This window comes from Acanthisitta chloris, unplaced genomic scaffold (assembly GCF_000695815.1).
Source record: "Acanthisitta chloris isolate BGI_N310 unplaced genomic scaffold, ASM69581v1 scaffold6827, whole genome shotgun sequence".
NCBI classification, from domain to species: domain Eukaryota; kingdom Metazoa; phylum Chordata; class Aves; order Passeriformes; family Acanthisittidae; genus Acanthisitta; species Acanthisitta chloris.
The window spans coordinates 116,756-130,429 of record NW_008682078.1 but is presented as its reverse complement, the minus strand read 5'-3'; positions in this window follow the sequence as shown (position 1 = coordinate 130,429).

The window sequence follows — 13,674 nt, the reverse complement described above, 5'->3', positions numbered from 1 at the left end:
TACCTTAGATTACACATAAAAAGTATTTATGCCAAAGTAAAAATAGCTACACATTCTATCAGCCTGAAGATAAGGCTCCTTTTCACGTCATTTTTTTAAAACGTGCTGGTCCTTTTCAAACTCTCTTGTGCTGTGACCAGTTTCCAGCCAGTCTATACAGCAGCAGCTCAGTACCCCCAGGCGAGGAGCAAGATGTGCTGGTGATTACTGGCTGCAGAGGTAAAAGATGAACCCACGGTGCAAGGACTGAGTACTGAAAGCAATTAAAAATATTCTGCAGCTCCCTGGCTAGTGTGACCTCTCCCAAGTAATAACCAAGCTCTGTCTCAATTCCCATGCGGGAGGTGCCTTGTTGCTGCTGGCTAAAACTGTTTCTTTCAACCCACAACCACCTTTGTACGTGTTTCACAATCTCCCCAGGCAGTCAAAACCCACTAGTTAGTAAAAACTGCCCAAAATTACCCTCCTCAGTTTAGACCCTGGCATGGGAAGTATGTTTTCTAAAATTACTTTCACAGAAGAAGTACCCAGGCATGACTGGCTATCAGGTACCTCAAGGTACAGAAAACCTGTTGAGGCTCCTTGTCAGAACCAGAAAGCCATGAGCAAACTCTGTCTGATGAGCATTAAGAAATGCAGGGATTAACTTGATTTTTTTTGGCAGAACTGAATTTACAGCTTTTCTACATGATGATGTTATTTCAAACAAATGGAGAATGTGAATCAAAGGCATCATGGCTGTGCCAGAATGGCTCTGTGTGTGCACTCATTTTTCTTCTCAAAATCCCTGCTTGTTTCTAGGAGGGTCCAGGACAGAATGTCTGTGCCAGGTGGGTCTCTTGTGACATCAACACTTCAGGCACCTGCATGTGAAGCACAAAGAATGACTTGCCCTGAGCCCTGAGAACATTGCTGGCAGCAGCAAAGCATGGCAAGGCTGAGGGCCAAAGGTCAAATGGGAGAACCAAAATTCATGCTATGAATTTTGCTGAGCTGTGTTTGCCAAGGGAGACTGTCCTGGGTCTGGAAGAAGCTGGGATGTTTTGTCAGCCTGACATTACATCATGGAGATGAACTGATTAAACCACGTAGTGTTACTTTTACATTGGACATATACAAGTAAGTTTTTCATTTCTTCGTCTCTGAAACTGCCTGGAGCAGAATGGCACATCTGAAATGCTGCACAGAGGCAGAAGTTTTGGGTTCTTCACACAGAGCATCTCAGATTCTCCTTGCAAACACCTCTGCTCCAACTGCCACACTCTCACATGTGCCCATCAGATGTAGCTGTGCAGTGCTTTTCCACCCTCAAAGCATGGCATTTTTGGATGGAAGGTGAATATCTTCACAAAACCAAGTTGCTGCCAAATCTCCTTGAAGGTCTGAGGTCCTGGTGTGATTCTTCTTACCCAAAGTAGATGTCCAAAATACATCAGAGGAACCCTTCCTGCAGGAGAGATTGCTTCATGCCATCCTGCTGCTTACTCTGGAGGAGTGTGGTCCCTCCTCACCTTCAGATGACTAAGGTCACAGAAAATGTATCATAGCTAGAGAGATGTGGGTCTGCAGACACCTGAAAACAACTATTAAAGCAGATTTTTAAGCCCTGTATGTGTGATAGAGGTGTCAGTGTTGTATCTTTCAAGTCCAGCTCCAGCTATAAGCTTGTGAAAATCAGGTGTATATGGATTCATGTTTGGATGAAAAATAGGTTTAGGTCAGGACCTGAATTCCTTAACATGAGTAATGTATTTCACTCTGGACTTGATTTCCCGTTTCTCTAAAGGTGTCTCTTTCTTGCAACTGGAGAGTGAGAAACATGCACAAAGTAAACATTTTCCTCAAAGAATAATGCTGTTGAGATCTGGCAGGAAAATAGAAGACAGGTTTTATTTTGTCAACTGTACATAAACACAGGCATTTTATAAACAAGGAATTGATTCAATTGTTTCCAGAGGTATGAGACCAAGTGAAAGAGCTGAGATTCAGCTATTAAAGACAATCTCAGGAGAGGGAGGGAATTAGTCTCCAGTTGAGCCAGATATTTCCCTCTCAAAAAATAAATGAATCAAAGTCATGCTCAGTCAGCCAAATTATCCAAGCAGCTGCCAGCATCCCTGGTTTCTGGGGTTTATGTGATTTTGAGAGAGGAATGCAGTATTCTCTCTAAATGGAGCATCCTGAGGGGGGTCAGGACTGCAGAGTGTCCCAGTTTGGGGATTTTTAAATAAGAAAAAGCTGGTGAGTTTTAGAGCAGCTCCATGCTCCAGATGTATGGATTTGATTTGTAGCTTGTTGTCAAGCCCTCTTTGGATCCAATTCATGCCTGCACGGCACCCTGTGTGGGGTGCTCCCAAACCTACTGTGGAACCAAGCTCCTTGCCCATTCTGGGAGCAGCTCTGCACTGCCACAGTCCAGCGGGTTGCACCTATCAGTTCCCCACTTTGCATTTGTGTACTCTGCTCTGGTTTACACAAAGTGGGTCAAGATGCACCTCATAGAATTGCAGGACCGTAGAATATTTGGGGTTGGAAGGACCTTTAAAGGCCATCTAATCCAAGCCTCCCCTGCAATAAGCAGGGACATCTTCAGCTAGCTCAGGTTGCTCAGAGCCCCATCCAACCTGACCTTGAATGATTTCAGGGGTGAGGCACCCACCACCTCTCTGGGCAACCCAACCACCCTCACTGTAAAAAATTTCTACCTTATACCTAGTCTGAATCTACCTTCCTTTAGTTTAAGACTATTACCTCTTGTCCTATCACTACAGGCCCTACTAAAAAGCCTGTCCTGAACAAAATTAAGCCACTTAATTAGCTCTGGAAAGGGTGCTGCCTACACAGCTCTTTAGTCCTCTCCCCATTATCTAGCAGCCACAGCAGTGAGGGCACAGATAGGCATCTGCTACACGACCTCAACTCCCAGCTTCCCTCAGTCTCCAGCTGGTCCCATGCAGAGTAGCCAAGAGCTGGATTTTTGCAACCAGGTCCAGGGAAATATGTAAGTATCTTGAAACACCTCCTTCTCCTTTCCAAAGCTGTCACATGGAGTGTGGTTGCTGAGGTGAGCTAAGGGCATGGCAGGTCCAGTGGTTCTATGTGTCCCCTTGGTAGGACCAGAAAACACTGGCCAGCTCACGTAAGGGCACATGAACTATCTTTAGCACCCCAGAGAATGCAGTGTACTCCCAGACACAGAAGGATGGGAGTTTTCTGCAACTTGATGCTAAGCTCAGTGTTGAGGTCCTTTGCCTGGAGCCTCCACTTTGTGGTGACTCACAGGTCTCCAGTACAGCAAGACCCAGAAGCGTCACTCAGTGGGGGCATTTCCACCTACAAAAGCCACTTCCAACCACCACTCACACGAGCTGAAAGCTGTGGAGTACAAATTTCCCATCACAGCATGACTGCATCCCCTGGCTTTCTTCCCCTGCTCCCTGACTCACGGACTGAACTCAGCGGTGGGCAAGGGGCCAAGGAGGAGTCGTGTTTAACTCACAGCTCCCTGCAAAGCTCTTTGAGGAGAGATTTCTACTTAAGGACAGCGTGAAGCAGCTCCAGAGGCCAACCCTGCAGCAAAAGGCAGCTAGGACCCGGGGGAAGCCTGGCTGCTTGCCCTCTCCTGCTGCGTTGCATCCAGCTCTGTGTCACGGCAGCTCAGGTTTCCTTCTCACATGCCCTGTTCCTTCTCACACACCTGACTCTTCCTCGGGTGGAGGAACATGGACCGATGTCAAGCAGCCACCCTGGCTCCCTCCCCGATCTCACGCTGATCTGTTAGCAGTGAGATGGTGACAACCAGCCACACCAGCGTGGGGAGACCACGGGGACCTGCCACAGCCACCCCTGGCTCCACGTGAGCCTGGGAGGGAAGGCTTAGCCAGCTGAGTGTCCTTCGAGGGACACAGCAGGGGAACATGCCAGAATCCATCACTGACAACAAGCCTGGCTTGCTCAGGCAGCAGCGTGGCAGAGCAGCATCTCCTCTCCTGGCAGTGCCAGGGCTGGGGGCAGCTGGACATTGGGGTTTGCTTGTGGCTGGCACAGCTCAGGCCCCTGCTCTCCATTGCCAGCAGTGTCATTCAGCAGTTAGATGTGAGCAACTCCCCTCCACATCCTGATAACTGAGAGTTCCTGCAGCATGAGTGCAGGACTATGGAGCCATGCTACCACCTGTTCCCTTTCTCTGAGGTGTCCCCATGGCCTTTACACAAAGCAGTGTTGGGCAGTGCAAATTGGCAAAGATGGCTGGGAAGGATTTTTGGAGAATACTTCATTTTTGGGTGAAAATTGTATTTTTGGGTGAATATTTTATTTTTTGCATGACTGGCCTTTCTGCACAGATATAGGTGAACAGATACACTCGCAGCCAAAAAGGCTCTTCTTTTGTAGCAGGTTCAGCTCCTGGAGGAAACATTTCCCTGTGAAGAGAACTCCCACTTCCAGGCAAACTGCATAGAGGATTTTGTCCTGTGATTTATGCTCTGGGAATATTTCTGTGTGTCCTGGGCTCAGTGTTTGCCTGCTGTAACCATCCAGTGCAGCCATCTGGATTTGTATCGATGTCTGGGTCAGTGTGTGGAAGGTTTAGACCTGTTCAAACTGAAATAAAAAGAAAGAGGGAGAGACAGAGACCAAGCAAAAGAAACTAGTTTTATAAAAGATTGTCTGAAAGCTGGATTCCCACCAAAACCAAAATGGAAAATATGATCAAACCTGAGGGAGAGAGTTTTGGCTAAGAAGTATCCTGACCTTCCTGGACAACCAACGAGACCGGTCACAGACTTGAAACCTGGCATGAGACTCACATGTGGAGTGACAAATGCAGAAGCTTATAAGCCCTGCCATATAAATATGGAGCTCTCATAGCATCTCAGCATAGGTCCTGATGAGATGTGAACAGACTCACAGGTTGTGGGAGACAGCATATGGCCTCACCACTTGCAATATCAGGGTTGCAATGAGCCAAGAAGGTTCCTTCTAGTGTGGTGGCTCTTCACCATGACAAATGGTGCCATTGAGTCTTTCAGCTGGATGCCATCTGTCCACCCTGACTGCAAAGCTGGTCTGGAGCTTTTCAGTAGAGATGCTGAAAAGGTTGGATATTAGGAAAAGTATCTTCACCCAGAGGACAGTTAGGCACTGGAACAGGTTTACCAGGGAAGTGGTCATGGCAACAAGCCTGTCAGAGTTCAAGAAGCATTTGAACAGTGCTCTCAGGCACATGGTGTGATTTTGGAGATTGTCCTGTGCAGGGCCAGGAGTTGGATTGGATGATCCTCCTGGATCCTTTCTAACTCAGGATATTCTATGATTCTGTGCTGAAAAACTAATTCTGGTGTTGACCCCGGGGAGGCGTATCCATGGACAAGGGTGTAGAATTTAGTTCTCTATGGGTCTTTATACTGCTCTCAAATGAAAAAAGTAGGGAGCCACATGGAGCTTCTGTCTCTTCCTCTACTCATGGCACTGTACATCCTGCTGATGAATGATGGTGGGTCTTGAGTCAGGCACAAAGAAATCACTATATTGGAGCAGCCCCTAGGTCAAGAACTCATTTACAGCTATAACCACAAGCAGGTGCTCCAGAGGAGAGCAAGAGGCTCTGCCTCAGCTTTTCCCTTCTCCTTCATCCTCACATCTGCTTGCTGTATTCACCTCTCAGTCTCAAAATACACACAATTACTTTGGTTTTGGTGCATGTGGTTGAACATGGCCATGGTCCATAACTGGGCCTGCTGGGTCAGCTACAGCGTTAGTGCTGGTAATGCTTAATTAGGGAATAATTGCCCCTGACATTCCATAGAATCATAGAATCATCAAGGTTGGAGGAGACATCTAAGATCCAACCATGAACCTGCCACTCTGCTGTAACCCCTAAAACCTAAACCATATCCTCCAGCATCAGATCCAGACACACTTCCACACTCCACCACCTCCCTGGGCAACCTATTCCAGTGCCTGACCAACCTGACATCTAATTTGAATCTCTCCTATCTCAGCTTATGACTGTTCCCTCTAGTCCTCAATCCAGCTCCTGTCTGCAAGAGATGGGGCCATGAAGAATCACCACCCATCCATTTCCTCCTGGTCTGAGGTTCCTTCAGATGTTCAGCTGCAGAAAGCAGAATTTTCCAAGCTGTAACAAGCCCAGGGCATTTACCACCAACAGTCCTAACCTAAAGAGGTTTCTTCAGAGCCACCTGGTCTCCCCAGGAAGCTCAAAACCCTCCTTCTATCACATCACATCTGACAAAAACTCATAAATCAGTCAGCAGTCACTGGCAACCCCTTTGAGGATCCTGGTCCGAGTTTGCGTTTGCAATGAAGTATGTGCACAGGTGAGGAGGGCCCTGGGGGAAGGCAGCCAGCTACAGATGCAGCTGCTGGCTCCAGGAACATCCGTGGATCCCATGCTCACACGTGGGGCTTGCATGGCAGTCACGGCACAGTGGTTTCATGAGGGCTGGACTCAGCCGTGAGCTGTGCACATTGCTGCTCAGTCAACCCCTTCCCATGTTGTCCACAGCTGCAGCCACACCAGAGAGCACTGCTGCTACTTCCCTTCCTCCCAGCTCAGCTTCACCTGATCATGTCAAATATTGTTTCTGGCCTGCTTCTTCCCCAGAAAACCAACCTCTCTGTTTCAGCAGAGATTCCATCTGCAACATTTGGAGGTGATTAATTTGAAATTGGGATCAGCACTGCAAAGTAGAGCTGAGTTAACCACCAACCCTCTTTTCCCAAGCCTGTGTTCAGGAATACAGTTTGACCTAAATCTCTGGATTTTCATACTATGGAAAGAGCCATAGACTAAACTGTACTGGACCACATATTTCTTTCTGTGAATAAGATAAAAAGTTTATTTGCAGAGGCAAAAGGATAGAATAGAATAGAATAGAATAGAATAGAATAGAATAGAATAGAATAGAATAGAATAGAATAGAATAGAATAGAATAGAATAGAATATAGAGCAGTTAAACGAATAAAACTCTGAACCTCACCAACATCCAAGCCCAGCAAGTATTTCCATCTAATAGTAATGCATTACCTACAAACTCAGGGCTGTTCTCCACCTTAGAAGATCGTGAGACTTTTGCCATTTATTTCTGTATAAAAGACAAAATGCTGAATACTGAGCAAGAGTCTGGTTAGCTGCTGACTGGCACACTTTGCAAAGTGAAATCATCCCAGGCTTTCTGTCTGAGGATCACTGTCTTTACTAAGTGTTACACCAGTAATGTGGGTTTGGAAGAGTCCGATGTATTGGGAATGAGTGGTTTGAATGTAAGCTCATGGCTTCATTGTGTCCACCCATCTGCTGCTGGTGACACAATATGGCACCATGGGATGTCAAAAAAAAGCTGTTGGGTGAAATGGCAATCCAAAGAGCCCATGGGAGACACCAGAATAGTGTCTGGGTCTACTGACTTTCCAGGCTGAAGTTGTCTTGCTCTAGACAGCACTGACTATTCTACTTTGCTCATCCAACTAGACAGGCCAGGTGAAGATGACTTTGAGACACTAATGCTCAGAGCACACAAACAGAATTCACGAAATCACTGAGAAACAGACTGTCTACAACCTTGGGCCACCAGATTCTCAATCCTTACCCAGTCAATGGAAAAATGCAGTTGTTGAACAGTGAATTGGCGGATTTCTTCTAGTCATCTCTACAGTCAGTCTGAACTGCTCCTCTGAACCTCAGTGCCATTGAAAGTGTTTTGAATACAGCCTTTAATCTCATCTCCCATCATCTCTTAACTCATAGACACTTTCAACACAGAGAAGTTCTGCTAAACTCCAAACACGTATCACCTCCTCCAACCATCTAAACTCCAAACACGTATCACCTCCTCCAGCCATCTCCAGCTAATGATTAATGTGCTGGGGGAGCAAATGGTAGAAGCTGATCTTTAGAGTCTGTTGTACAACACACCTCCAGCTGTCCTGACTGCCAGCAGTTTTGTTTGAGAATTGCATCAACTTTACAGTCCTTACTCCCTGCACAGAGCACCGTGTCCTTGTGCCAGGGACTAAGAGGTCTGGGTGAAACTTTCTTCCGTGATCAGAAATGATCAGTTCTTGATAATGAAAGTTTTGAGCCCAGATTGTGCCACTTAGTCATATATGTTGATATACAGCAGAGTGTAACAGTAAATAACAGATTTCCATTCCTCCTTTTCCTCTGCTTGGAATTTAAGCTGAAACTGAAAATCTTTCAACTTTTGTTGTCCTGCTTCAAAAGGAGAAGGGAAACCCATATTTTTAAACAGTTCATTTGCAGAGGAGTGCTAAACAAGATTAAGCAGTGTCCCTGCCAAAGCAGTGGAACAAAGATTTCACATATGCTCAGCAAAAAGCTCCCCATTCCTCACTCACTCCCCTTTTGTTATGGGATCAGTAGGAGACTTGGCCCAATATCAGCCATGACTGACCTGACTAACATTGGTGTCTCATAGCATCCTTCAGCTAGTTAATACAGTTGCACCCACAGGGATTAGCTCCAATGCACAACCTTTATATAAACACCCTTATTTTATGCAAGTAAACTCTGGGGATTACCCTTGGTAACCCCACCCTGCTTTGTCCCCCATCTTCTGCTCTCCTATAGGCTTAAAATTACTATCCCCTTCAAAATTTTTCCCTTGGATGAAGTGCTATTGAAGCCACAAAAATAGCTGCCTGGATAACTCTCTTTTCCCCACAGGCACTTCAGAACTCTCTCACCAATAGTGTGATGTTCTTCATATCAGGTTTGCTGTCCCAGGAGACCTGGAATCCATATGCCCTGGCTGGAAACAGAGTAGGCACAAGAAGCCAGGAGGAAATTTAGTCTGAGCAAAGAAAATCTTAGAGGAGTGTAAATTTTCAATGAAAAAGGAGAACTAGAGAAAGAAACAGGACAGTCCTAGAAGGCAGCATAATTCAACTGCCTATTTGACAAAAGTGACAAGAGTCAGAGAAAATGCAGAAGGGGTTTTGCAGTGGTCATATGTTAAAAATAATAATAACAAACTGGTGACTTGCAGAAAAGGAGAATGAGGAGGTGAATGAAACTGCATAGATGAAAAAGATGTGAGAGGCAGAAGTTTCTGGGTAGGTATCTGTCTGGGATGAATAAGGTAAAATCCAGACATGAAAATCCCATGGCAGGAGGAACACACCAAGAACAAGGTTTCCTCTTGGCTCTTGTTCCCAGTAAGGAGGTCTGAAGCATTGTGGCATTTCTACATGGGCAGCTGGGATTGCTGAGATTTCACATCACTTGCATATTTGGAATTCCTGATGGAGGAAGAAAGTGAGGATGAGTTTAGCTGGTAGTTCTCTATCCTCTGCCAGGTTGCTGGCAGATCTTGCATTGCCAGCAGACCTCTCTCCAGCTTATCTTTCCTGTTGCTTGCTGAGTGATCAGTCAAACTACTTACACTTAACACTCATGTCCCAGACCTGCCTGGACATATGGTCCGAGGGCAATTGCAATTCCACCCCACAGACCAGGCAAAGCTGCAGTAACACCAACTGATCCTGGTTCCTACCATATCCCAAAGTAAAACATTGGAGTTCCATAAATGTCAGTAGGTATTTCTCGTTTGGTGGTCAAGGGCTGAAAACAGAACAGGACAATTTTTTTTTCTTTCTGAAAAGATACTTAGGAACATTTATTTTCTTAATTGTCAGAGCTCATATAGGTAGATCAAACAACCCATCCCTATGAACTCAGAGCTCATGCAGATGAGGACCATGATACAAACTAGTCTAAGTGGCTGCCAGTGGCCCATGGGATATTGTGTGGGAAAGGGGCAAATGCATGAAATCTGATAGGGAACTGGAGACTGCTGTGATCTGTACATTAAGTGCTTAAGGTCTGACAGATCTGGGGCATTAGTAAGCTCTCACAACTTCCTCGCCAACAATTCTATTAATTTGCATGTGATTTTGGTAACAAGAATAAGCAGGGGGGAGCCCTCAATGACATAATCAATGGAAACCACAATGGGGACATCTTTATAGGCTGTAAGATCCATGGAAGCCACAAGCAATTAATTTGCAACAAAAAAACACCTTTAAAAAACCTTTTTTTAAAGTCATTCTAGAAAAGCATAACACAGCAGGAGCTTCACTTTTCATGAAGTTTTGTATCCCAGTCCAAGGGAGCCTACTTTGTACTTTATAGCCCTTATGTTCAATTTTTAATTATTAGCTTTTCCCCTTGTAAATTTAAATCTGCTTCCATTACATTTAGGGAACAATAGTGTAACCCTCCTGTAGCTAATTTAACGCCTTTAAATTCCCATGGAAGTTAGCCAAAGATCTTGTAACCTAATGGATAGTAAAATGCCTACTTTATTTTAGGGAAAGCAAGTTTAAATCCTGCTATGGCAATAGTTATTAGAAGAAACTGCTGTTTAACTTTTTGTTGTTTTCCATCAAGATGATTAAAGAATAATCCTTGCTCATTAAGATAAAATGACAGTGAAATATGTAGCAGCTTGTCCAAAGTATTTCACATCCCCTAAAGGTGAGCTGGGGAAACAATAGCTTGATCCCATAGAAATACACAAACCTTAGACAAAATGGAAGAGAGTTATCATTCATATCATTATATTAAGTAAGAGGAAGAAAAAAGGTTTTAGACTGACCGTACTCAAGCATCACACTGAGCAGAGGGATATTTGTAAAGTCCAGTGGAAAATCTTCACTCTAGCTCATGGGTTTAATGTTTCATTCTTCATTCCACTGGAAGACGACAGCAAATCTTCTGCTGATTGCAGTGGAAGGGCACAGATTTCCAAGTCTACCTCATCTTCTTCCCAAAAGGTAATACAAACCCAACAGCTGCTACCTGATGGGGAGATATCCAGCAAACACACCACTTTGCATATCTATAGCTAGTCTAGTCCCTATTTCCTTCTGCCACAACTGCCAGACTATGATCACAGAAGAACAGCTCACCTAGCAAAGATTGGGTGGGAGGTGCAGCCTCAATGGCACATGTTACATCCTGTGACATTGACCCTGGTTACCTGGGTGCTTCTCATACCAAGTACATCTTGTGAAAAGATGCTGTTAGCACTCTGATGACTAACTGGCTCTGGTTTTCACTGTTGTTGTTTTCCTCATAGTTCAGGCAATTTAAACCAACTTTCTATTCTACTGCATTGATGGAGTAGCCTGTATGGTCCTCAAGACCCTCAAGCCTCTCATTTCATAGCTGCTTCAGACCCATAAACCTGTTTGCATTACCTTGAATGCACCATGACTTCTGTTCTTACCCTGATCAAGCCTCCCAAATGTTGCATTTTCACTTGTACAATTTTCCATCTTATTTTCAGTAATTTGGTTCCATGCATGACACTAGAAAAGAAAATCACCAAATGCTTCTACTGCCATAGTACATACAAGAATACATTCATTTAAACCCAATGCAAGCCTGATTTTTCCTTCTTTGTTCTGGATTCATCGTTAACTAACCTATTCAATTTTGTGGAGTATTATGTGAAGTACACAGGAAATGATGGGAATAGTTGGAATACCAACAAAAGTAATGTCTTTTTAATGAATGAAAGAGTTCATGGAGCATTTGTGTTAATCAGCTTTTATTAAATGAGTTCAAGTGACAGTGTGCAGATGAAAGAGTAGCAGAGCACCTGCAACTCAAATATTTTTGCTAGAGGCACCAAGTGACCTGCAAATCAGCAATGGCATGAACAAAAAGCCCTTCATTTGTTCTTCAGTGCCACTCAACTTAGGGATGTGAAACCCAAGTTCATGTACCCACCATGCATTATGCAGGGAACCTAATAGAGTTTCTTTAAATATACAGAGTGAGATGGCTCCAGGACCTGATCTGTCTAGGTTCATCAGTATGTTGCAGGGCCTGAGCTGATTCCATGATCCAGGACTACAGTCAGGTGGCTTGACTGCTGGAAGTCTCTCCACGTAGTACTGCCAGCTTGGACAAGCCCACACTACCACCTAAGTTCTTGAGGAACTTTTGATTAGATGTTTTCCAAACTTAAGTGGTCTGATCCTGTTTATACATATTCTTCCTTCATCATAGTTGATATATTGAGCCATGAATATGTTACTAAACTTGTATCATGATGATGCTGTGGAGTTCCTGAAGGAGCAGCTTTTAGTAACTGAAGATGCTTGAATTAAGGTGTCAATGTGAGTGAGGTGTCCAGTTCAAAGGGGAGCTAAAGCTTGGTTCAGTGAATTATGGATCTCCAAGGCAGAGCAATCAGGGTCCTGCTGCAGGTGAGACAAGGAAGGGGATGGAGGGGATACCAACACAAAAAAGACACATTAATCAGTTTGATGCACTTATGGTGAACATCCTTCCACACCAGAAGATGCCTTCTTAATGCAAACTTCTACTGTCTTGGTTGAGAAGACCTCAATGCCTAATACACATTATCCTGTACATTTAATAAACATGAATAAGTTAAATTTCTGCTCTGTCTGGAGGGGGACATACCGCTTGTTTAGTAGGTCGTAATGTGGTTCATAAAAATGAAAATTATTTTCATTTGATGTTCACCTGCATCTTCAGGTTGTATCTGAGTGTCTGGGGGTGTATGAGTGCACATGCATTTCTCCAGAATCAGAGACTCTCTGAAAATAAGTTATTTAATGGCTTCTTTTTTGTTTGTTTTTTTTTCCTTTTTGTTTCCTTCTCATTTTCTGGTGATGTTCTAAAAATTGTGCACACCAATTTTCTGGAAAACAACTTCTGCCAACTGATTTTGATAAGTAATTCCTAGACAAAGCTTCCCAACATCACTTCACTGGTTGGTTAGTTACCAGGACTATTTGATATGACTACTGCCTTTATTAAGATCTTGTCTCTTGTTAGTACTTGGGTGTTCATGTGACAATCTACTGGAGAAACTTTCTCTGCAAGTGACATTTCAGTCTGGCAGAAAAAAAATGAAATGCATATGTCTATTTATACATACATAGAAACACAAATTTAACACCTGGACCCCTGAATCTATTGCATACAAGCATGGACATATCAGACATATCTGTGTGCAAGATCCCTCACTAGGCCAACCAACAATCCTGGAATGAACAAACAAGTTGCCTCACCAAATGCTCTTAGAGCCTGAGGAGGGGTTTCCATTGTTGGTGGATTTTTCTATTTTGGTCTAATAAAACAATTTCAGTCTCACCAAAAACAACACCTTGCTCTACAAGACTTGTTTCCCTTGATCACCAGTGGTCCAAAACCACCAGATGAGTTGCAGCAGCTCTCCACAAACCAAGTGTGACTCAAACTGCTGGAAAACACTCCACTTCCCAAATTCAGACTAGTTGCAATAAGAGGTTTTATCCACTACACAGGTAATTTCTCATCCTTGGTTTAAGACACCTTTATTTCTGATTATTTTTGGTCAAGGTTTTCCACTAATTTGTGTATATGCAAAACTCAGTGGAAAACTTTTGCCCAAAAGTGATCTGAAATGCATGTTTATAATAACTCGGGTGCTATGAAGGTGGCTGATGATGGCTTTTATTTGATAGCAAGTACAGTATGTGTTTTTCTTTCCTGACCTTGTACACATTGTGATAACATGCAGCTAATACATCAGCTCATTAGCCCATTGTCAAAATCTCTGAGAGAATTTAAGAGTGAATATAGTCAGGAAAGAAAAAAAAAAGAG